Here is a 22,561-nt window from a genome sequence, read left to right on the forward strand (position 1 = left end):
ACGTCGAATTTGATTTCCGTTCGACGCACGTCAGCATACGACTTCTGCCTATCTTGGGCTTCCTTGATCCTTGCGCGGATATGATGCACAATTTCGGTCATCTTCTTTATAGCGTCGGGTCCTAACATCTTCCTCTCGCTAACTTCATCCCAATAAAGTGGGGATTGACACTTCCTGCCATACAAGACTTCATATGGAGCCATATCGATCGTCGCTTGATAGCTATTGTTGTAGGCGAAATCAACCAACGGTAGAACAGTTTCCCAACTTTCCCCTCGATCTAAGACAACGTCTGGCAACATATCCTCAAGCGTTTGAATCGTCCTCTCTTACTGCCCGTCCGATTGCGGGTGATAAGCAGTGCTGAAGTTTAGTTGTGTGCCCAATTCTCGTTGCAAACTCATCCAAAACTTTGATGTGAACTTCGTATCGTGGTCGGACACATTGGTCTTTGGCACTCCATGCAAACGTACAATCTCGCTCACGTAGAGCTTAGCTAACTTGTCCGCGCCATAAGTAATCTTCATCGGTAAGAAGTGCGCGCTTTTAGTAAGTCGATCAATGATTACCCAAATCGCGGTGTTGCCCTTCTGTGACTTTGGCAAACCCGTCACGAAATCCATAGCTAGATGCTCCCACTTCCATTCGGGAATCTCAAGAGGTTGTAACTTCCCATATGGCCGTTGGTGTAAGGCCTTCACCTGTTGGCATACTAGACATCGTTCCACATATGACGCTACGTCCCCTTTCATTCCATTCCACCAAAACCGTTGCTTCAAATCCCGATACATCTTCGTGCTTCCGGGGTGTGCGGTGTAAGGCGTGTCGTGCGCTTCATTCAAAATCTCCTCCTTTAGCGCCTCATCGCTCGGCACACACAAACGTCCATCGAACGTCAAAGCATTATCCGCCTCCTCGCGGTAATGATCAAGCTTTTCGACTCTCACCTTTGCACGTAACTCCTCCAACTTTCCATCACGTCGTTGGGCTTCTATGATCTTGGTTCTCAATCTGGCTCAATCACTAGCGTCGCTAATCTTGCATCTACCGTCTCGGGAGCTTTCACTATTTCCAATCTCATCTTGTCAAACTCGTGAATCAACGCTTCCTCTTGCGTTAGGAAGTAAGCCAATTGTGGTTGGTTTTTCCTACTCAAAGCGTCGGCGACCACATTCGCCTTGCCCGGATGATAATTAATACCACAATCATAATCCTTCACGATCTCTAACCAACGTCGCTGTCGCACGTTTAGTTCTTTTTGCTCGAAGAAGTACTTGAGACTCTTGTGATCGGTGTAGATTTCACATCTCACTCCATAGAGATGATGTCTCCAAATTTTCAGTGCGTGCACCACTGCTGCTAACTCCAAATCATGCGTCGGAAAATTCAACTCATTCGGTCTCAACTGTCGGGAAGCATATGCTATCACCTTCCCATCTTGCATCAACACGCATCCTAGTCCTACTTTCGACTCGTCCGTATAGACGGTGAAGTCCTTGTCGGGTTCTGGTACCGCTAGGACTGGGGCTGTAGTCAATTTCTCCTTCAACAGTTGGAAACTCGCCTCACACTCTGGCGTCCAAACCACCTTGATTCCCTTCTTTAGTAGTTGCGTCATCGGTCTCGCAATCTTAGAGAATCCTTCGATGAAGCGTCGATAATATCCCGCCAATCCCCAGAAACTGCGGATTTCACTTGGCGTTTTCGGCGACTTCCAATTCTGTACGGCCTCGACCTTTGCTGGGTCTACTTGAATTCCATTTGCCGTCATAATATGACCCAGAAATTTCCCTCGAGTCAACCAAAACTCACACTTACTAAACTTGGCATAAAGCTTCTCATTTCGCAACGTTTCCAACACTGTTTGTAGATGCCATCCATGCTCCTCCTTGTTCTTCGAGTATACTAAAACATCGTCGATGAAGACTAACATGAACTTGTCGAGATACTCATGGAAAACTCGGTTCATCAAGTCCATGAAGACAGCCGGGGCGTTGGTCAGCCCAAATGGCATCACGACGAATTCATAATGGCCATAACGAGTGCGGAAAGCAGTCTTAGGCACATCCTCTCGTCGGACCTTTAGTTGATGATACCCTGATCTCAAATCCATTTTCGAGAATACGCCCGCTCCTCGAAGTTGGTCAAATAAGTCATCAATCCTTGGCAGTGGATACTTATTCTTCAAGGTCATCTTGTTGAGCTCACGATAGTCGATGCACATCCTCATCGTCCCATCCTTCTTCTTAACGAACAAAACTGGCGCTCCCCACGGTGACACACTGGGTCAAATGAAACCCAAGTCTAACATTTCTTGCAACTGTATCTTCAACTCGGCCTATTCCTTAGGGCCATTCGGTATAGCGCCTTCGATACTGGCGTAGACCCTGGTTCCAAATCAATAGTGAACTATAATTGTCTATAGGATGGCGGTCCAGATAAAGCTTCGGGAAACACAACGGGAAAATCTTGTACTACTGCCACGTCTTCCACTCTCAAATCCTTCTTTTCCTCTCCGTTCAAGTACACAAGATACGTTGGACGCCCTTTTCTTACCATCGTGGTTGCTTGCAATGCAGAGATTATAGAGGTTCGTCGGTTCATGGAGATCCCATATAAGATGGTCGGCTCTTTGCCCGGGGCTTGAAAAGTAATGTGTCTCCCTTTACAGTGAATAGTCGTGTGGTTCTCGGCAAGCCAATACATTCCCAAAATTATATCAACGCTCTCCAAGGCATGACGTGTAAAAGTCGAGCTACTACTCTTAACTCTCCTAACATAAACTTTAGTCAAACAGTCTTAACTTGGATATGAACCGATTTTGAAATATAACAATTGGTTATGATCATCCCCACGGAGCTTGAAAGAACATAAGATAGGTCATCAATATGGGATGAAATCAAATAAATGTCAATTCTCATAGTAGACTACCAAAAGATAATTCAGTTGTTCGACCAAATTTGAAAGGTCCACACATCAATGGATAATGACTTAAAGGGTTGAGGAAAAGAAATGATCAGTTGCATGAGGTACTGATCATGGTTCAAGGAAAATCATAATATGGACTGACAAAATCACATCAATGGGTTCATAAGTTTGTGAAAGGAAATCAAAGTCAAATGGGCTATTGAAAACAAAAATCAAGTGGATTAAGTTTGTTAAGGCAAGGAACAGAATGTAGGCCTTAACTTTGTTTTGTAGAAAGAAAGGTCCTATTATGGAAAGGGTACACATAGTGGAACTGAACCAAAAGAATTTCACTCTGTAAGAAAGAACTTGACACAGACATGGTGACCAAATGAAAAGTTGAACAAAAGTTCCAAGAGAATTATCCCACAGAAAACATGTCTGCGAAACGTGATTGTATTGAAGGACATAACTGCAAGCAGTCTTAGGAATGAAGTTCAATAGCAAAGGCTCACAAAGTCAAAATATTGTTCGTATAAATAATAAGTCAAAGAAGACTACAATCAATCCAATTGTCCAAAGTTATGAAGGCAACACCACTTTCCAAGAATTGAAAGTGAGTTATGACTCAATGGAGGAAAAGAAATAATATGCATCACTTGCAAGGGGTGAATGAAACAAGCTGTTAAATAGACAATGGCTCACGGCTATTTGAAAGGTCCTGAAAGATAACTTCTTATAATCCAAGTAAGAACTGTTGATTAGAATAGTTTGTTCCAGCTATTAGAGTCGCACCTCCTTGTTCATCTTTCGCAAGCCGAAACTGGTAACGTCGCTCTAAGAACTGTTGATTCCATGCTGAGATTCTTCATGTCATTGCCGCTAATAATGATAGTCGGAATCCATATCTTCATAAAATCCTTTGCATATCATAATGACTATCCTCGTTGGACATTGTTATCATCTTCGTGCTCCTTACAAGGGTATGAAGATCATCTCCCTCGTGCTTCCACTTACGCAAGATTAAACTATACTATTTTAAATCGCGAGTATGATCGCCCGTCGTTGCATGAAAATATCTCTTAGCATCGGTTCTTCTTGTCTCGCACCTTGACTTAAGCGTTTGCCTAAACTCTCATATTCTCGTACGTTTCATTGCTCGGAAAAGCAATTGTTAAGTTTTTAACTTAGAACTACGATTCGCGCGGTCAACTAGGCTTATATTTTAGGTACTCTAAGTTCACAACACAAATCATCATCTCATAGATCATCATCTACTTCAGTTTACGTCATTCATACCTCAAGATAAACACACCACATTTTCACATCCCATAGCAAAACACTTTCGAACTTCACATTATATTCAAAATTTTTGAAACAAAATTTCTTTACACTTTCACACTTTCCAAATTTTTTTTTCCACATCTCAATTTTAAGGTAAAAGTTTTGACTCAAACTGAAACGTACTTTCGCATCAACTTTCATCACTCTTATAAAACACTCCATAGAATGACGCATCATACTTCGCACCTCATAACATACATAACATCACACTTCCATGGCTCAATTTTTCAAATGAAAAGGTAATTTTAATTTTTTTTAAACAATTCATAAACACAACATTTTCCATTGATCAATTAATTTTCCCAAAAGAAAGAACGTTTCACAACATAAACATTTTTCCTCAATCAAACTCCACTAGAACAACTAGTCATTAATATTACAAAACATCAACCACAAAATCATTTTTCCATTTTTCTCTTTTACATATCAAACCATGCAAATCTTTCAAAACTCATAACACATTTGTATTCCAAACAAAACACTCATGCACTTCACATATTCACATATACGTTTGAAACAACATTTTTTTTTTAATTGTTTTTTTTTTTCTCAAAAATTTCAACATGCTCAAAACAACTCATCAACCTTCATCCTTCATGTAAAACACTCCATCATCCTATGCTCATATGCTTTTGTCATATCACTTACACACACATAACGCATACATAGGTCATCATGCCAATCTTGCTCATATCTCACATACTCATACCATACCAATATCATGTTCGTACATACAACACGTGCTTAAATTATATTGTCATATTCCACATATTCATACTATCACGATATTGTTTTCACATTATACACGTGTTTAGATCATCATGCCAATCATGCTCACATTCAACTTCTTTATGTCATCACATCATTTATTAACGAATTTCAATCATGAAAATCACATCATCACGTAATTACTTGCTCATGCATTCTTTTGCCCAAAACATCCTCATCATATCGTCAATTTTATACATCGTTCACACATTTCATCAACAACTTAAAACATACCATACTTTCCTTGGTTGAGCTTGATGCTTTGGATGTTGAGCCTTCGTGACACTTCTAGTAAAAAAGGGTTCACTAACTTAGACTCAAAGTGAAAGAAGACTCTCAGACCAGAGCGAAAGAACAAAGCTCTGATACCACTCTGTCACGACCGCCCATACTAGGGGTACCACAAATGCGGCGATCGTGACCGACATGCATGGATAACGTTTTTAAAAGAAAATCCTAATTAACTTAAAGGAAGAAAGACATTTTAGTTTAAAGAAGTTTAAGGTTAAAATTTTACTATCACTAAGAAAAGGTTTATAATAAATACTTTTAAAAGAAAAAAACGGAGAAAATAACTTAAAGAAAACCAATTAACTTCTAAAGTACACCATTTAATTTAATTCACGAGAACACCATTTTCAAAAGATAACGTAATTACTTGGTGAAAACCTAACACAACCATACATGTTCAACCACAGTACGAAAAGATTAAAGTCTTGAGACATAGTTTAAAATATAGCAGCGGAAAATAAGGTTTAAAGAGAGTCAAGGATCACGCCTATGTATGAAGACACAACGCGTCCTAAGGCTAGCTCAACATCCTTCGCAACATCCTGCTCAACCTGCAAAATTTTAAAAGAAATTGCAGGGCTGAGTACTTGTTGTACTCAATGGGCTCATGCCGAAAACATTTTATATAGTTATGTCATCCATATCAGTGATCTCGAGTTTTTATATGAGATTAAGAAATTACCACGAGAACACAAAAACATTTCATAGACTGGCCAGTCAAATAATCTCCCCACTTTCTCAACAATCCATCAATCACAATCATCATTCCATGTGCGACGAAAGTGTGGCCACAATATTCGCCCACGAGACCGGCCGACTAGCAAGGACGGCTCACGATCCCACCAGTGTACACAGCCTGATAGGGTTTGCGGCCCTACTCAGACCCGAATTCGTTTCACAACACAGCCATATAGCCTAACGGAGTAAACTCAGACGAACTAGGCATCAGGCACACAATCTCAATCAAAACAAACCATGGTATGACATAACAAGTTAAACCACCCTTATAACGCCACATAGTATTTTCGAAAAAATAAAGAGATTTGAAAAGAAAGCCCACCTCGTTCGCTTAACAATTCACAATCCAACTTATGGCAACTCTCGTTCCTCGAGTTCGCGAATACACAATCACCCTTGTCAACGACAACACAAGTCAGCATTCCACAAAAATCATACTACTATGCCTGTCCTATCGTTTCTCTCTCATCGTTTTTCTCAATTAACCCAACCCAAAGTTCGTCACAAAGACGGAAAAACACACCGTAATATATTTCAACTTATCACCCGTGATCACATCATTAGGCACGTTCCTTGGACATACATACATCATACAATACTTTTAAACTTGAAAATAAGTGTCATTTTATCAAGGCAGAAAACTGGCAGAACTGCGCGACCGTTTTGTAAAAATCACCATAAATTCACCCGACCTCAAAAGATGATAAATTTTGGTCACAATACAGAGGACACATTCAAGTTTATCCATGAAAATATTCACACTGAAATAACGTCATTTAGTTAGTCATATCATATATTGAACTCTCTGGTCGGAACATACAATTTCTGACAGTATTGCGCAGTTCAGTTGAAAAAAATTCACCATAAATTCATACGATGCCCAAAAAGGCTGAAAATTTAACACAACACAGAAGACACTTCAAATTTTCATATAGTTCAAGAATCACATCGATCGGAGGTCATTTGGTCAGTCAAACAGAAAACGAAACATTCATGGCGAGAACTCACGTTTCTGGCAGATTTGCGCAGTCAACTTCACAAATTTATTAAAAATTCATTTTTCGATAAAACGGCCTGAAATTTACACGAGACACAGAAAACACCTTGAGGTTTACTCAGAAAAAGTTTCGTAGCAAAATTCGTTCGTTTGATGGGTCGAATACAGATCATAAGTCACTGGTCGTGCATCACAGATTTCTGGTTCAAATTCGAAAATAGGGTTTTTAAAACTTCCACAACACAACCACCGATTTTCCATGCTCGAAAACACCAAATCATGCTTACACGTTCCTCATACACAATTTGCATACAACTTATATTATTCACCAATTAATTCAAATTCAACTTCACATGAATTCAATAAAAAAAACACATAACTATCAAAGTTCTTATGAAATCACACTTTCCCACCGATTAAATTTTCGATCTATCAATCCTACACCCTCTATATGCATGTAGGATTCAAGAATGAAGTTTCAATGAAGAAGATGAGAAGAAAGACTTAGTTATACCTTCTTGAATCAAGAAAACAAACGGTAGAAACAAACGTTGACACGATTCACCGGAAATTTTTGAAAAATCCACTCCAATTGAAGCAAGAACAATGGTGGAGGAAGTTTTTGGAGAGGATGTGGAGAGGGGGAGGAGAGGCACGAAATTTTATGAGGGAGGTGGGGGCTAGGGTTTAGTTTAGGTGATTATATAGTCCTAGGTTTAATCCCATTAATTAATTAATTGTGGAGGAATAAAATAGAGGCCAATAAAATAAAATCCCACAATTAAAAGGAAGACAAGTATTTCGAAAATTATGGATAGAAATTCAATAAGGAAATTATTTAGTATTTACTTGGAGATAAATAGATTCAAAATTTAGGAAATAAAACGATGTATATTCCATAAACAAGGGAACAAAATAAATTAAATCTCCAAATAGGAAATAAAAGGAGGGGGCCAAAATTAGTAGGGTGCACAAGGAAATTATTTAAATCCTCAATTAAATAATAATAGGGTTTAAATTTGGTAATTTCTTTATAGGAAAATACTTCCATAAAATAGGTAACAATTAAATAAATTTCCACAATGAAATTATTCAACTCTTAATTTAATTGGGGTGAGGGAATAAAATGTGGCAAGATTTAATTGGATTTAATTTAGATAAATATCCCAAAACAATTAATAAAATCCAAGAAAGAGAATATAGTTTCCAATAATTGGAGAGGGGCCGAAAATAGCCACTTTATTTGGCTAGAACAAAATGCATGATTTACTTAATTAATCACCCACATTGAATAATATAAATAACACTTTATTCCAAATCACTCATGACAATTTATTCCACATAGTCAACTCAATCAAGTAGGAACAATTAAATTTCATAAATGAAATTTCCAATCGACATATTAAAATAAAAGTAAATTTAATTTAATTTTTTTTGGGATGTTACAAAGGTAAACTTCTCTCCATGAAAATCAATGCAAATTGTCCCTTCAGCCATATCTACAATCGTCTTGGCTGTTCGCAAAAATGATCTCCCTAGCAAAATACCACTAGATTCCCTAGCTTCAGACTCACTCATCTTGATCACGTAAAAGTCAGCAGGATAAGTAAAATCATGTACTCTCACCAACACATTTTTTAATACACCCTCAGGACTTATGCATGATCTATCAGCCAGTTGGATCAACACCCTAGTGTTTTGACAACGTTACTCCCTTCAACCGATTATAGATTGACAAAGGCATAACATTAATAGAAGCTCCCAGGTCACACATTGCATGCTCGACTTTTACATCTCCTATAGTTATAGTCAAAGTAAACATACCTGGATCGGCTCTCTTGGGTGGTAGCTTTTCTTGCACAATTGATGATACTATCCCTTCCACCATGATCTTCCCATCCTTCTGGGCTTTCTCGGCTATGAATTCTTTGATAAATTATCCAATCGGGGGTAGCTTCACGGCTTGGAGGAATGGTATGGTGATATCCAGCTTCCCAAAAATTGACATGTAATCCACTGGGTTTTCCTTCATCCTCTTGGTCACGAACCGGTAAGGGAATGGTTTTTTCTCTTTCGCCTCTTCAGTCGGTCCTTCAACAGCCTTCCCGGAGTTTTCCTTGGGTACATTCTGGGTTGGAGCCTCCTTCGTGGGTTCTGTTTCCTTAGGAGGGTCTCTCTTGGGCAGTACGCCTCTTGTTTCATTCTTTTCCAATGGTGCTTTATCCAAAAAGAATGGATACTGCATCTGAGGTAGAGGTCTGTTGAGCTCTCCCTCCGAGACGACATCCTTCAGTATATTCGTCCCACTAGGCTCTCCGTTGGACTTCTTCGGTTGGGGTCCTTCATAGGTTGTACCGGACCGCAATGTGACCTTGCTCACGTTCGCCTTTTCAGGAACATGGAATGTAGATGGGAGTTTTCCTGAATTTCCCTTCATTTCACCCATTGAACTCGCCAGCTGAACCAATTGCCTATTCATCATGTCTATGTTCGCCTTATGCTCCTTCTGGGCATTCTGCATCCCCTGCACTACTTCATTATTGGACTGCAACTCACCCTTGATACTTTGCTGCGAAGCGAGCAATTCTCCCATCAGGTCCTCCATAGATCTCCTCGACCTGTTAGGATATTGGGACTGATTTGGTCCTTGGTGATGGTTATACTGGGGGTTTTGGTTGGGTTGGTAATTTTGGAAGTTTTGCTGGTTCTGGTTAGATGGGTAGTGGTTATACTAGCCAGGAGGGTTGTACTGGTCTTGATGATATTGATTCTGGTTCTGGCCTTGGAAATGGTTCTGGCTTTGGAACTGGTTTTGGTTTTGCTGATGTTGGGAACCTTGATTATGCTGACTCTGGTAATTTTGGAAGTTTCTCTGGTGGGGTGGTACATAAACAGGGTTTGGGTTTTGGTTCTGCGGGTTCTGGTTATGGGTTTGTTGGTTCCTTCCTGACCAGTTGGCCTGGTGGTCGGGATTTGCGGGGCCACGGTTGGGATTCTGGTTCACGTGGAGGTTGTATTGATTCTGACATGGACCTTGGTTTTGATTTTGGTTCCCGTCTCCCCATCGAAAGTTCGGATGGTCCCTCCATGGTGCGTCCCGCTGCCTTCCCTGGATCCAATGCCCACTAGAATTGTAGTACACGACAGCATTAACTTGCTCCATATTGACGAAATCATTGGGCTGATCATAGCCCTGCCCTTGAATTCCCTGCCCTGCACCTTTGTAGCTCCCAGTTGGGGAAAGTGATGGTGCATTCTTCTCGATCGCGCTCAGGAGTGTCTTCTTCAATTCGTCCATCTTCAAATCCATCTTTTGCTCTATCTTATGATCTTGGTCAGTAGACAAGGCACTAGCAATTCTTTCTCTGCTGTAGCCATCCCTAGAATTGTCGTACTCCTTCTTTGCACTCAATAACTTCCCTAGGACCCTTTGAGCTTCGCTGACCCTTTACTGCGTGAAACTCCCTCCTGACGAAGAATTTGCCAAGTCTTTCGTTGCCTTGTTCATCCCCTCATAAAAGGTATGATGTATTTCTATATCGGCCATACGATGATTCAGACATGCATCCAAAACACTCATATACTTTGCCCAATAATCACTCAAGGGTTCATCGTAACCTTGCTTCACAGTGGTTATCTCTCTCTTCAATGCGCTCGTCTTCGATGACGGGAAGAATTCCCCTAAGAACGCCGACTTGAAATCTGCCCAACTCTCAATGGAATTGGGGGGCAGTCGCATGAATCAGGTGTTAGCCTCCCCTTTTAGAACGAACGACAAAGCCTTCAATCTGTAGTCATCCTCGGTCGCCCCTGCTGGTCTTCTCTGTGCCCTACAAATCTTACAGAACCCATGAAGGAATTCGTAAGGGCCTTCATAGCTCTTTCCACAGTACATGGGCAGGATTGCAATAACATGGGGCTTCACATCACAAGCTGTCTGCCCCGGGGTGACTATATAGCTTGCGGTGGTTCTCCTTCGGTATGTGCGTTCAGCGTCCCGATCTTTGGATCGTCATCATTGTGGTCTGCCATTCTCCTTGGGTTACCCTCCAACTGTAGTACCTGTTCTGGTATTCCTCCTTCTATGGTATCTTGCTCCTCGTCACTACTCGTGCCTATGTCAGACAGAGCTGTTGACAAGCCAGATCGAGTGGTTACGAGTATAGATCCTCGCTGAAGTATCTTCGGTCTCCGATGGTCAGGAGCCGAACTGCTTCTCATAAACTGAAAGAAAAAGAAAGAGAAAAAATTATGAACAATATATACGCCAAAGTATCACACACAATAACAGCTAATAACGTCATTCATCCCTGGCAACGACGCCATTTGAAAGAGCAGGTTTGTGTCAGGTGTCGTTTCGAGCAAAGGATGTATCCTACTGATCAGGATGGAAGTCCCAGCTAAGCCTGAACCTGGTATCAAAAAATCCTCAACCCACTTCTATTGACTAGTATAGTGGACGTAAGGGTCGAATCCCACAGAGATGATGCGTTTGGGTATCGTGGTGATATTCTGGAAGGTTTGGTTAGCTACCACGCTTTGGGTTGAGACTTAATCTAGGCTGGAATTTGAGATGGTAATCTACTGACTAAGAGGTGGGAGAGATGTTTGACAGGCGGTTGTGTACGTGAGAGTGGGGAACATGATGTTTCAGAAACATATGGAAAGCACGAGTTTACTATAAAAGGCTAAACGGAATATCAGAGGAAAAAAAAGTAGTTAGGTGACTAGGCCTACAGATCTGAAAAGTAACAGCTGAAAAGTAAGGACAAAAGTAAAAGTGGTTAAAAAGCAAAAGTGGTCCCAAAGTGGATGGGGATGTATTCTTCTTCAACAAGAATCAATTCAGATCAGCAAATCCAGACTTATCACCATAGAAACACAGATTAACAACTTCATGAACACAGATCTACAATTAAAACTTCAAATCTAAAGATCGAACACCGAAACTACAACAAAACTTACTGGGTGACATGCAAGGTGGCAGAAACTACGTAAACTAGGCCTTCGCACTTAACCATTTCTGATCTAAAATCTAATAGCAAACTGAACTCATAAACTCAGATCTATCAACTCGAAATGAAAACATGCTCGCAACAACTGGAAATTACTGTAACAACTAGATCTAAGCTATCTAGGTAGAAAAGAACGAAATCAAACAAGAACCGATGCAGAAAAACAGCTTCGTATCATAAAATCATTTCGATCGCAACTAAGACTTAAGTAAGCAAATATTGAATGTGCAACAGATCCAACGTAAGAAAACAAAGTGCGATTAACTAAGAAAGCAAGTAAAGATTGTTTTGCCACTCCGGGTGATGAAACTGTTAACACTACGAAACACGCTGACTGGAATGAGAGGATGGGGAACTCCGGCGAACTGCTGAGCTTCAAGTGACCATGGCTGTGGCGAGGAACGAGAATATGAAAGATAATGCTGAAGGATTGATCTACCGAATAGAGATTTCTAACTAAGCGTAGGAGTTGATGAACTAATTGATGATGATTCTCTCTCCAAGTGGCTTCCTTTTATAGGGAGGCCTCCCTTGATTTTTAGGGTAGACTCTCTTCATTAAATGACTCTTTTGCCCCTTGCTTGCGGCTGATTTTCCCAGCTATCCTTCTTCTCCATCTCGAGCCTTTTTGGCATGCATCCTGCTCAGTATTGCACCCTACTGACGCCCTTTTCACCTGAATTATCCGAACATTCACATACTGGCTAGAACACTTTCCCTGCACACTTTAGCAACTGTTTTGCAGATATATTCCAATTATGCACATTATACTGACCAGTAACCAAGGCCTAGAATACGACTTATCAAAGAGCCAGAATCGCGCAAGCGAACAAGGCATGATCCGAATGATGTGGTACTAAGATGTGGCAGCAGGGTCGAACACCAAAGACATTTGGTCCTGACTATATTGCATTCATGTTGGATGAAGAACCAACATCGATAAAAGTAGTCTTTTATGGCCCAGACGGGCTGATCTACCTGAAGGTGCTACACCTTTAAGATGCAAATGAGTCCTTAAAAGTAAGTTTAAGGCCGTTGGAACAGTTGATAAGTATAAATGGTGATTTAAGATGAAATCTATATGGAATAACCTAAAAGTTTTGTAGTACCTGGACAAGAGATAAAGGTTTGCAAACTGGTTAAGTCCCTCTATGGAGTCGTTGTTGCAATGACACTTGAAATTTGATAATGTGATGTTATCAAATGGATTTAAAATCAACGAATGTGACAAATGTGTCTACATTAAGAACACTGATAATGGATACGTTATAGTGTGTCTCTACGTTGATGATATGTTAATCATGGGTAGTAACACCTAAGTGATTAACTATACGAAAACCATGTTAAAGAGAAACTTTGACATGAAGGATGTGGGTCTAGCCGATGTGATTTTTGGAACGAAAAATTCTAATTCAAAGGAATCATCTTGACACAATCTCATTATATTGAGAAAGTACTAAAGAGATTCAACGCCTATGATGGCATCCCGGCTAAGATAACTATAGAGCTCAATGTTAACTTGAGCAAGAACAAGGGCGAGCCCGCTGCATAAGAAGATTATGCACGGGGCATTGAGTGCATTATGCATTTGACTAATTGCACTAGACTTGACATTGCTTGCGTTGTGAACAAGTTGAGTCGTTACACGAGCAATCCAAGCAATGAGCATTGGAAAGCTCTTGTAAGAGTTTTGAGGTACTTGAAATGTACTCAAAATCATGGGCTATAATTCTCCATATACCCCCAGGTACTTGAAGGGTACTGCGATGCAAATTGAATATCCGATAACAAAGACTCACTTTCAACAAAGGGGGTGGTGCTGTCTTGTGGAAATCCATGAAACAGACATGTATAGCCCGATCCACTATGGAATCTGAATTCATAGCTTTAGATAAAGCGGCGGAAGAAGCCGGATGGCTTAAAAACTTCCTTGAAGATATTCCATGTTGGTCAAAGCCCGTGCCTCCAGTGTTAATTCACTGTGATAGCCAAGCCGCTATTGGGAGGGCAAACAGTGGCTTGTACAATGGTAAGTCTCGACACATCCGTCGACGACATAATACCGTGAGACATTTGATCACAACAGGGGTGATTACAATTAACTATGTGAAGTCATTGGATAATCTAGCGGATCCGCTAACCAAAAGATTAAATCGTGATCAAATGAATAAATTACTAGAGGGAATGGGTTTCAAATCCACAAACTAAAGAATTCTCATAGTGGTAACCCAACCATGATGACTGGAGATCTCAAGAACTTGGTTCAATGGGAAAACAAAGTTATGAGAGTTCGTGTGAAACACTCATCTATATCTATTCCCTAGAGAGCAATAGAGTGTTGTAAAACTTGCCTAGTGGTGAGGTTAAGTCTATGACTTTAATTGATCCCTAAAGAATCTCATTGAGATGAAGTTACTCAAGGAGATCGAGTATGGCAAGATACTTAAACGGGGAATCACATACGTAAGTGTGAAGTGGGGCCGCTTCAAACAATACACTTATGAATCCAAAGTGGTGTCCAAGGCCTGAAATGGACACAAAACGAGAGAACGGATGAGGTTGAGGTGTTTAAGTGTTAACATCGTTGTCTCGGTGCACGCCGTGGAGAAATAGTTCAAAGCATCGCGCTACTAGTCTGCCTGTGTATCCGATGGTGTTGACTATGGATGGTTCAAAGACAAAAACTACATATCTTTTATGCTTACATACTGATGAGTCTCGTTCTCGGCCTTGGTTACTGGTCAGTATAAGGTGCTTTATTGGATAATATCGGCAAAATAGTTGTTAAGGTGTGCAGTTAGAAGTACTAAATCAGGAGGAAAGGTTCAGAAGGAATTCGAGTGAAAAAGCTACGAAAGTGTGCAAACTGGTTAGTATGACCAGAAAATATGCAAACTGGACAGGATGGATGCTACAGAACTGAACCAGAAAATAGGAGCTGAACATAAAGAAAAAGGGGGAATTTTTACACCACTTCACTTAGGACTTATCATCACTACTACATCACTTTTGAGGAGAATAGCTCCACTAGCTCTTAGTTCCATCTAAATCCAGCAGCCTGACTTGAAGATTCCGGCCACCTGCCGGCGAGGAGCATCATGCCTGATTCATTCCACCCGCCGTAGTTCCAGAAATTCCTCCAGTTTCAGTTTCGGATGAGCCAAACAATCTTTTTTTTAAGATTTCTTAGTTTAAGTACTTGTTTTTGCTTGCCTTTGACTTGGATTCCAGTAGCTACTTAGTTGAAACATCTTTTGGATGATAATCTTGAATGCAATGAAGTTTATTGTGGTTTTATTTTGTGTTTCAGCTTGCTTATTATTTCTTTCTGCCAAGTAGCTAGATCTGGTCGTTTTACGTTGATTTCTATTGTTTAAGTTCTTGAATCTGCTTTGCTTAGTTAGATCTAGGTTTTCTTGGAGTGTTTACAAGTTTTAATCGGGTTAAGTTCCTCAAAAATTGCATGGGAATCGTTTCTGCTTGCTTCTGTCACCTTGTCCCGCTGACCAGTTTGCGTAGATCTCAGTTTTCTTAGCTTTCGTTCTCGATTTCAAGTTAAATATTGCATTTACAAATTTTCAAGCTTGATCATTCATCAATGGAGTTTGTTAGATCTTGTTTGTTTAGCTTGGTGAAGAAGATAATGTCACAATCAAAGAATGGGACCACTTGTGTTGCTTTTGTTGCTTTTTGCTTTTGTACTTGCACTTTTTCAGCTTTCTGCACACCCAGGAGACAGTCTGCCAGCATGTCCTTTGATTCTCTTTACCTTTTGTCTAGCCATTTTTAGTAAGTTTCGTCTAGTAGCTTCTCACATGCACACTCGTACCCTAATTTACACACGCACTTAAATTTCTTTTAGCACGCAGCATTTAGAGCCCACCCTGACCTACTGGTCAGGAGGGGTATAGGTTCCATTTCATTTTCCGACTAGGTAAAACTCAACCCCAAAAAAGCGTGGTAGCTAACCAACCGCTCCCAGAATGTCATCACAAGTGTATCTCGCCTACATCCATCTCTGTGGGATTCGACCCTTACTCCACTATACTAGCCAGTAGAAGTGGGTTGAGGTATTTTTTTTGTTGATAGGGAAGATAGACACAGACCCAACGACACAGCTAGGTCTAGGTACGCTCCTGGCCAGCTGACACACACAGAGAGTCATAGTCTCATCTTTTCCCCCTTATCAAATGGCGCCGTTGCCGAGGATGAATGGCGTTATTAGCTGTTATTGTGTGTGATACTGTAACATCCCAAACTTTTGTGACTCTTTTATTTATGCCTTTGAAATGTTGATTGTGAAATTCTTGTTCTATGTGATTAAAGTGATTTGCGTGAAATTCATTGAAATTTCGGCCCTTCCTAATTATTGAGATAGTATTTCATTTCTTGGATTTAATAAATTATTTTGGGATTTTTCTTATCCAATTTAAATCCAAACCAATTGATCCCTAAATTGTATCACATGAAATTCGAACTCTAGCCCATTCATCTTGGGAGTTTCGAAAATCCCCTATGTAAAATGGGAGGATGAATTAATTTCTTTGATTTAATTAGGTGCTTTGTTGACTCCCTTCATTTGAATTGAATCCAATTAAATCATGTCATATTTTATTTCTTCCCCCAAATTAAAATACATAGTTGAAACAATTCCTTGGCCTTTTAAGCCAAATTTTCGGCCCCCCTCATGTTTTTGTAGGGGAGAATTTATTTGTTTCCTATTTTGTGGAATCCCTTTTTATTCAATTAAATACCATACTAATTTCCTATGTCTAGTTAAATGGGGATGTGAATATTTCCTTTTAATTCCTACCCATATCGCACGCCCCATGCTCCTATTTTTCCTTGTGGAAATTTATTCAATTGTTACTTATTATATGGGAGTCTTTTCCCATAAAGAAATTACCAAATTCCAATCCTATTCTATTTAATTGAGGATTTAAATAATTTCCTTGTGCTTTCTTCTAGTTATTTTCGGCCCCACCTTATTTTCCTACTTGGAGATTTAATTTATTTGTTTCCTTGTATTCATTATTTTTATTTCCTAAGTTATGAATATATTCTCCAAGTAAATACCAAATAAATTCCTTGTTGTGTGCTACATGGAATTTTCGAAATTCCTCCCTCCCCACAAGCATATTTTATTCTTTTAATTGTGGGATTTATTTAATTGTATTTTCCCCACAATTACTTAATTAATTAAATATTGAACATAACCCTAACCTTATTTAAACACCTAAACTAAACCCTAGCCCCCATTCTCCCTCAAAAAAATCGGCCCCCCCTCCTCTCCTCCCTCAACCTCACGCCTCTCCCTCTCCCTCACTCTCCATCCTCTCCAAAAACTTCTCCCACCATTGTTTCTTGCATCAATTGGAGTGGATTTTCAAGAGTCTCCGACGGATCACATCGTTCTTTGCTCCTACCGTTTTATTTTTGTCAAAGAAGGTATATTTGCTCACTTTTCCTCATCCCTTGCGTTTGAACCATGTTCTTGAGTCCTACATGCATGTAGTGGGTGTAGGATTGATAGATCGCAAGATTTAACGGGGGGAAAGTGTGTTTTCGTAAGAACTTGGATGGTTATGTGTTTTTGATTGAAATCATGTAATGTTGGATTGGAATATTTGGTGAATGATGTGAGTTTATGTGCAAATATGTGTATGAGAAACTTTAAAGCATGATTATGTGTTTTCAAGCATGAAAAATTGGGGTTTCTTTGATGGAAGATGAAAACCCTATTTTCGAACTATGAACCTGAAATCTGTGGTGCATGACTAGTAACTTATGATCTGTAATTGACCCATCAAACAAACGAATTTTGACATGAAATTTTTACAGAGTACACTTCAAGGTGTTTCCTGTGTCTCGTGTGAATTTCAGCCCTTTTTATCTAAAAATGAATTTTTAATAAATGTTTGAAGTTGACTGCGCAAATCTGCCAGAAACTCGTGTTCTCGCCAGGAATGTTTCGTTTTCTGTTCGACTGACCAAATGACCTCCGATTGATGTGATTCTTAAACTATATGAAATTTTGAAGTGTCTTCTGAGTCGTGTTAAATTTTCAGCCTTTTTGGGCATTGGATGAATTTATGGTGAATTTTTTAAATGAGCTGCGCAGTGCTGTCAGAAATTTTATGTTCCGACCAGAGAGTTTAGTAGTTGATATGGCTGACTAAATGACGTGATTTCAGTGTGAAAATTTGTATGGATGAACTTGAATATGACTTCTGTGTTGTGACCAAAATCTAGCTTCATATGAGGTCGGGTGAATTTATAGTGATTTTTACAAAACGGTCGCACAGTTCTGCCAGTTTTCTGCCTTGTTAAAATAACGCCTAGTTTCAAGTTTAAAAGTATTATATGATGCATGTATGTCCAAAGAACATGTTTAAATGGTGTAATCACTTGTGATAAGTTGGAATGTGTTACGTGTGTCTTTACACATTTGTGACGTATGTTGGTTTGGGAAATTTGAGAAAAACGACGAGAGAGAAGCGATAGGACATGCATAGTCAAATGTTGTTGTGGAAGGCTGACTTGTGTTGTCGTTGACAAGGGTGTTGTGTATTCGTGAACTTGAGGATCGAGAGTTGCTATAAGTTGGGTTGTGAATTGCTAAGCGAACGAGGTGGACTTTCTTTTCAAACCTCTTTATTTTTCCGAAAATACTGTGTGAAGTTATAAGGGTGGTTTAACTTGTTATGTCATGCCATGTTGTTTTTGTTATGAGATTGTGTGCCTGATGCCTAGTTCGTTTGAGTTTACTCCGTTAGGCTATATGGCTGTGTTGTTAAACGAATTCGGGTCTGAGTAGGGCCGCTAACCCTATCAGGCTGTGTACACTGATGGGATCGTGAGCCGTCCTTGCTAGTCGGCCGGTCTCGTGGTGATTGTGATTGATGGATTGGTGTGAAAAGTGGGGAGATAAATTGTCTTGCCAGACTTGAATTTTTGTGTTTCTCGTGATATTTCTTACTATATAAAATTCGAGATCACTGGTATAGATGACATAACTTATTAAAATGTTTTCGGCATGAGCCCATTGAGTACAACAAGTACTCAGCCCTGCATATTATTTTTCTTATGTGCAGGTTGAGCAGGATGTTGCGGTGGATGTTGAGCTGGCTTAAGTACCTAGGATGCGTTGTGTCTTCATACATAGGCGTTATCCTTGACTCTCCTAAAACCTTATTTTTCCGCTGCTATAATTTGAACTATGTCTCAAGACTTTTAACCTTCTCTTTATATTTTGTGTTTGAACATGTATGGTGGTGTTAGGTTTCAAACAAGTATTTACGTTGTCTTTTGAAAATGGTGTTCTCCGAGATTTAAGTTAAATGTTTGTTTGACCTTAGTTATTAATTGTTTTATTTCATAAGTCTAATTTTTCCCGTTGCTCTTTTAAAAGAATTTTACCTTAAGTCTTCTCAAAAATTTTTATAACCTTAAACTTCTTAAAACTAGGTTGTTTTCCTTTCTTAAGTTAATTAAGTCTTCTTTTAAACTGTTATCCATGCATGTCGGTCACGATCGCCGCGGTTGTGGTACCCCTTTGTATGGGCGGTCGTGACAGAGTGGTATCAGAGCCTTATTTATTCGCTCTGGTCCGAGAGTCTTCTTTTACTTTGAGTCTAAGTTAGTGAACCCTTATTGACCAGAAGTGTCACGAAGGCTCAACATCCAAAGCATCACGCTCAACCAATGAAAGTGAGGTATGTTTAAATCGTTGGAAGTACGCGAGATTGATGTATGAAATGTATGATGATATGATATGACATTTGACAAGTTTATGCATGTGAATGAATGATATGCATAAGGATGAGTTGTAATGGAATGAATATATGAGTATGATTGGCTTGATAACTTAAGCACGTACTATGTGCGTAAATATGATGTTGTAATAGCATGTCTGCGTGGAATGCGAGTATGATTGACGTGATAATTTAGACATGAATGGTATGTACAAACGTGATATCGATATAGTACGAATACGTGGGAGCATGAACTTAGTGATGTTTCCAGATGTGTGTTACGCGCGAGGATACCACGACGTTAACATAAAAAGATATGAGACCGTAAGATAGAATTTAATATCAAACTACGTGACAAACTTAAGACGCATCACAAACATACAACGATAAAATGTGTTTTGAAAAAGAAACTTTTCGTCTTCGCGTAGATGGCACGAATGAAACAAACCGCGCTTAAGAGCAGTCAATACAGTGCCAAACAACGACAAGCAATATACGATTACGATCACTTTTAGGGAGAAGAAGGAAAAGCCTTGAGAGAGGTTGTCGCCCGTTTTGAAACCTTATGGCGAGACGCCAGCGGGTACCCTGTATCGGCCTATGGTGGCATAAGAAGACTAATCGAGTTGATGCCCGAAAATTGGGAATCTTGGATGGAAGCAACAACCAGTCGATTCACGTGGTACGAACCAAGAAACCAGATGATGGCCGACGACATGAAAGGTTTCCTGAAGGCCCTAACGTGTGCTTTGATTGACTCACGTTCCGAGCGACCACCGTCGACAGAAGAAGGGAAAGATGAAACAGTATGGGAAGACAAAGACGTGATCGAGGTTAAACCCACGGCAGAAAGAGAAGGAGTACCACAAGAAGGAATGGTTTCGGGTTTTGAGGATGATTATGTGGACGATAGCATGGATATCGAAGAAGCCCTCCGCATGGTTGACGAGTATCACGTAGAAGAGGACCCAGAGGAAGGAGAAGACCCGGAAGAGGAAGAGGACCCGGAAGAGGAAAAGTATAACGATGGATAGTTAGATGCTATTTTGTTTTCTTAAGTTGTTATGACGATGGAAGTAGTACCTATTTGTTTTTATAACGAATGCTATGTTTTTCCTTTCCACGTTATCTATGGAAGTTCCACTTTTCGCATAACTTTACGTGCTTGTGTTTTATCGTATCGCACGCGTGCATGAAAGCAGTGGTGTTTTAATAACAATGAATATTCACAACGGTGCTAACCTGTGTTTTAGATCACCATGCCACCAAGACGTAGACGTGGTCCATGAGTGGAGAATAATGTGGGGGAACAGACAGAGGGAAGTGTCGGGAATCCACCCCCGCCTCCACCACCACCTCTACCCCAACCAAATGAAAGGGAATACATCAAAGCCTTTCAGAAAGAGAACCCACCCAAATTTGATGGATTGGGAAACCCCCGAAGGAGGAGGCATAGGTACGCGACCTTGAGCGTATCTTTGACTTTATGGGATGCACGGATAGGGAACGCTGGCCTGCGTGACTTATCAACTGACAGGACCCGCTGATTTTTGGTGGGAAAGCAAGAAGATAACCATGGACCCCGCTCGCCGCGAGGCGCTTACTTGGGAAGAGTTTAAGGAAGAAGTCTACAACAAATATGTTCCCATGAGTTATCGGCGGGCGAAAGTAGTGGAGTTTCACACTCTAAAACAAGGAAACATGATGGTCACGGAGTACGACCGCGCCTTATGTGAGATGACACGTTATGCGCCAGAATTAGTGGACACCGACGAGAAGATGGCTGCGAAGTTCCGTTCCGGCCTTAGGCCCGAGATAAGGGTAGTTGTGGCTAGTCGCAGGGGAATTCCTTATTCTGAGGTGTTGGGTTGCGCTCTAGACGTGGAAGAAGCGCTGCCCAAGAATGAGGGGACAACAAATCATACACCATCTGCACTCCCATCGAACTTTAGAGACAAGAGGAAGTGGGAGGAGAACCGAGCTCCTTTTGACAACAAGAGGCGTTTTCCCACTTTTCGGCAACCGCAGAATCATAGGCGCCAAATTGTGCCACAGCAGAGGGGAAACCCGCAGAGGACACCCTACTGTAGTCGGTGCTCCAAGCATCATGTTGGGGAGTGCCGAGTTGGAGGCATTCGGTGTTATGCCTGCGGTGGGAATTGGCACTTGTCTCGAGAGTGCCCAAATAACAACAAAGGTGGAGTGAAGAATGGGCAAGGACAGAGACCCCCACAACAACCTCAACCAATCCGACAAGTGGCCCCACAGCAAGCAAGGGCATATGCGCTCAAAGGGAATTAAGGGCAGGAACCCCAAGCCATCAAGGGCAAGGAGAATTTGGCAGGTATGGGAAAGCTCCAACAACTGCCTATTATTGTGCTGTTTGATCGGGTGCTTCGCATTCTTTTGTTTCCATGTCATGTGTGAATGCCTTAGAACTCCCTACTACTAAGCTTGAATCGAATTTGAATGTGTCTTCACCGGTTGGAGGATTGATTGACATTGTGAGAACTTGCTCGAACATAGAGTTTGTGTTAGGAGAACTAGGAGTAGTGGCCCAACTTTTGCACGTTATGCCTTTGGAGAATGTAGACATAATCTTGGGAATGGATTGGCTTACCGAGAACCACGCAATGATTCACTGTAAAGAGAGACAGATCTCTTTTCAAGCCCCGGGCGAAGAACCGACTATCTTGTACTGGATCTCCATGAATCAAGGAACCTCCATAATCTCCGCTTTGCAAGCA

The 22,561-nt window shown here is 40.5% G+C and overlaps 1 pseudogene; it reads left to right on the forward strand.

The window, feature by feature from the left end:
* The window catches only part of LOC121774283, a 94,260-nt pseudogene that overhangs the window by 48,929 nt on the left and 22,770 nt on the right, over window positions 1-22,561 (forward strand).

This window comes from Salvia splendens, chromosome 17 (genome assembly GCF_004379255.2).
Source record: "Salvia splendens isolate huo1 chromosome 17, SspV2, whole genome shotgun sequence".
NCBI lineage: Eukaryota > Viridiplantae > Streptophyta > Magnoliopsida > Lamiales > Lamiaceae > Salvia > Salvia splendens.